The sequence below is a fragment of the Hipposideros armiger genome, unplaced genomic scaffold (assembly GCF_001890085.2).
Source record: "Hipposideros armiger isolate ML-2016 unplaced genomic scaffold, ASM189008v1 scaffold_967, whole genome shotgun sequence".
NCBI lineage: Eukaryota > Metazoa > Chordata > Mammalia > Chiroptera > Hipposideridae > Hipposideros > Hipposideros armiger.
In genome coordinates this window covers 204,993-209,331 of record NW_017732317.1, presented here as the reverse complement: position 1 = coordinate 209,331, position 4,339 = coordinate 204,993, and the positions used below count along the sequence as shown (strand labels likewise).

General features: G+C 51.5%; 1 pseudogene; it reads left to right on the top strand.

The window, feature by feature from the left end:
- Positions 1–3,269: 3,269 nt before the first annotated feature.
- Positions 3,270–3,987, top strand: LOC109375544 (UPF0568 protein C14orf166 pseudogene; annotated as a pseudogene).
- The last annotated feature ends 352 nt before the right edge of the window (positions 3,988–4,339 follow it).

The following is a 4,339-nucleotide window of genomic DNA, read 5'->3' as shown; positions in this document are numbered from 1 at the left end:
GCAGGCTGGCAGACTCTCACGTTTACTCCTACTCTTGGACACCATTTTGGAGTCTACCCCGAGGAAAGCAAAGATTTAGGCCTAGATCTGTTTCTCTCAGAGTTACTAAAAAAGCCAAAATTGGAAATGATCAGGTTCCAGCAGGAGGGCCTGGATAACACCACCTCCCACCCACCACCCACCCTTTATCTTAAGCCATGGGCTTTGAGATGGCTGTTACCGCAGCAAACATGAACTGATACACTCAGCACTGGGTTCATGGGACATGGGAGCTTGGCGCATCATGAAAACTCGACGAATAATTGTTAAAACAGCAAATAAAAGAATGACCTCAGAAAAAAGTATTGCAAGAAAATACACTGATATTAGCAGTGGTTACATCTGGGTGAATTCCATTTTTCCTTTGTACTTTTCTGGTATTTTCAGATGGCAGCCACAGCTGTCCCATAGCTGTACTGTGCACTACACATGCGTGGCCAGCACGGAACCAGCTGCTGGGGCAGGAGTTTACGCACTTGTAATTGTGATAGATTTTACCAAATCATCCTCAGGAGAGGCTGTACCAATTCATCCCCACCAGCCATGCAGCCTCACCCGCAGAGCGTGTTAATTGACTTTGCTTAGGAGCAAAGCAGTATCCCAACCAGGCTTTAATTTCCATGTCTCTTATTAGGCATGAGCTCAGCCCATGCACTCAAGTCCAGGCCTCTCACTCATCCCTGCTTGGGGTACAGCTGCGAGTCCTGGGTCTGGGACACAGCACAGCAGGACTCCCAGCTGCCAAGTGAGACCTCTGGGCCTCCTCACATGTGACCACGCTTATGCAAGACACAGTGTGGATGACATCTTCCCACAGAGCAGACAGGCCAGCCGTACCCATGAGGGGGCCACACCTGGCTCAGCCATCTCCTCTGTAAATCGTGAACAAAGTGTGCACCCACTGTCAGGGCTGTGGGAAGATGCAACAAGCCAGACAGTGTGGCCACAAAGGCTTCTATGTTGTTCTCAGCATCATCCCTGCTTACGAGGGAGAAGGTGAGGCTCAAGGTGCCAGTGGCTTGTCCAGGCCTCAGCCAGTCCATTCCCTTCACCCTGAAATCACTGTCATCACGGCATCTGCCTCTCCCCCACCACACAGTCAGGCCCCAGCTCAGAGACTTTGCCTCTTTGGTTCCAGCACCTCCCTCACCCCAGCGGGGCCTGTGCTGGTGTGAGCTGAATGCACTGGGTAATGAACCCACCTCATTGTTCTAGGGACCCCATGAAGCAGAGTCTTAGCCCCAAGATGGTGACTGTAAAAAGTGTGGCCTGGACTTAATTAAGTCCTGCCCCTGGGCTGCCTTAGGCTACACCTAGGCTGGGGACCCTGCTGCACACTGGCCCCTTGGTCCTCAGTTTCCCATCTGTACACTGTGTCATGGCGCTGCTGACCCCCGGGGTCACCACGAGGGTGACAGAGTGGATGGTCCACAGTGCTTGGAGCATGCAGCCAGGGCCCGAGCATAGGAGGATGGGAACTGAGTTTCAGGAGGCTGAGACCTGTGCCCCTGAGCCCTCCAGCCACCTCAGATCACACTTGTGCTGGGTCACAGCTCCCCTCCCAGGGATCGCTCCCAGTCTGGGTGGGGGCAGCTGGAATAACCACTTAGTCCATGCCTGGTCCCCACCAGTTAAACCCACACTCTGCTGGTCACCAGGCCTGCCGACAGCCATGCCCAGCACTGTGCGGAAACCAGGGTACCCCACACCACATGGAAGAGTAGCTGTGGAAAGTACTACTCCAAGGTGTTGTCGGTGGCACCTGGCGAGGGGCCAGCACGGCCCAGAGGTGTGCACCAGCATTCACTCACATGGCCCCAAGGCAGCAGGGCCACTGTCACCCCCACAGAGGAGGTGACTGCCGAGGGCAGCTGCAGAGATGCGTCCTTCATCTCTTCTCTACGAGGTTGTGAGACCAGGCCTTGCTCTGCCCTCTCACCCTCCTGGAAGCCTCCACTCCCATCCCAACCTTGGCAGGTGGGGCATAAACCTGCAACGTCGTTGTGAGTGGTGCACACCAGCTGGGGACTTTATCTCGCAGCAGCGTTTTAATCCTACCTTTTCCATAGGAACACCGCACAGGACTCCACCTCCTGGCACCCAGCGGTCTCTCCTACCCCGTGCCCTGCTGGTTTCCCTCCATGTGGGCCATGGCAGGTAACAGCTTTAGTGTACACTGAGGCGTTTTCTACATACAAACCCTATCATCCCTCAGTTTGCCTAGGTGGGGTGGGCCAGGCACATGGCTGCCTTACTTTCCTGAAAATGCTGGTTTTTTATTGATTTGTCTGTTGATATTGTAAACCCTCTCCACTGGAGAAGACAGTGCATGCCCGGAAAAGTGTGAGGCCATGGTCAGTTCATGGTGCTGGCTGCTGCACTGGCCTCCATGGGGCTGATCCCATCTGGCCTCACCCTGACCTCACTGTAGACCCCTGAGGTCAGAGGTCATGGTGGGCAGCCTGGCAAACCTGTGAAGTTGGGGACACACCTTTTGTTAGTTCCGTTGCAGCGCCAACAGTGTTTGTTACTTAGTTGAATAAATTAATCTACTCCAGGGACTGTTTGTAACTTTGGAGTTGTTTTAAGTGAGCCATACACCGGGGCCTGAGGGCTGACTGCTGGCCCTGCTGGCATCTCTCCAGGATGGGAACACAAGGCTTTCAAGATGCCTCTTGCTGCAGACCTGACCCCCCCACCCCTAATGTCACTGCCTTGGGACCGCACAGCAGGGTCCAGGGGACAGTGAATACCCCCACCTCAGTCTGCACTTCCCAGCCCTCCAGGTGTGCTCCCCAGACACTCTCCTGTCTGCCACATTGTAATTTTCCATCATGGCCCCCCAGAGAAAGAATCATGGGGAGAAATGAACAAGAACATGAACATGAACCCAACAGAAAGTTGAAAATGTCTAGAAACTGGACAGAAATGTTTAACAACACTCTGGGTGGGGAGGAGGAGCAGGGGAAGCGGGCTAGAGTGGCAATGGCATGAGCAACCCTCGGCCACCACATTTTCACACTGACCAACAGTCTTTTTTTTTTAATGAAGACATAATTCATATAAACATAAAAGTCCCCTTTTAAAGCATATAACCCAGTGGTGTCAGCACATTCATAGACTTGTTCAACCGTTTCCACCCTGTCCAGAACAATCTCATCACTTCAGAAGAAGCCCCGGCCTCCCTGTTGAAGGCCAGGGCCCAGAGTGAAAAGCGGGACCCAGTCCCCATGGAGCTGACGGCCCTGACCACCACTATCTGCTGCTTCAACTTCAAAGATCAAACAGAATTTAGAAACTTTATTGCTTGTCTTAAAGACCAGAAAACTACACACTACCAGATTGAAGAGAGATAATTGAAAAACTATCCACAGCAGTGACAGGCACCAGTTCTCTGAAAAGTATCTCAGAAATGTCAGCTGTCCTTTCAAGATTCAAGTAGCTTTAGCTGACAGACTGGAATATGGAGATAATGCTGAAAAACACAAGGACTTGGTACCTGGTAACACAAAAAACATTGACAATGCAACTACAGATGCGGGGTGGAGGTGGGGGGGCTGGTCAGTCTGGATGTAAATAACCCTGATTCTGAGGCTGGTGTCACTCTGGTTCCCCTTTAGCATCAGCCCGAAGCTCTGACTGTGGCCCAGCAGCCCTGACACAGGACGTAGTTGCTAACACAAATCACTCATGAGAGGGCTTTCCTGCTGCTCTAGACAAGCCTGTTCTTGCTTTTGACACAGGAGATGCAGTTCTTAATGAGCTGCTCCACGTCTGCAATTGCCGGATATGGAAGTGCTCAGAGAGCTACAGACAGAAATTAATGAAGCCACACTGTGGACACAAAGACAGACCACAGATGGGGGATTCCAGCTGCTCACCTGCTTAGTACACTTGGGCATGTATCTAGAAATTTTGAGGGCGGAACCCCAGAAAATTGTCTTCTAGAGATTTACCATCACTGCTTTCCCTTTAGTAACGTTTGGGAAAGAGGAGAGAAAAAAAGACCCTATCAAGCAGTCACTCCCCACTCCCCAGCCCCCAGACCCTTACAACCACTAGTCCACTTTCTGTCTCTGGATTCACCTATTCAGGACATTTCATATAAATAGAATCACACACTATGTGGCCTTTGTGTCTGGCTTCTTTCACTCACCTAATACTTTCCAGTTCATCCACACTGTAGTGGGTGTCAGAGCTTCATTCCTTTTATGGCTGAATATCATTCCATTGCACAGATGGACCATAATTTGTCTATCCATCATCCGGTGATGGATAGTTGAGTTGCTTCCATTTTTTG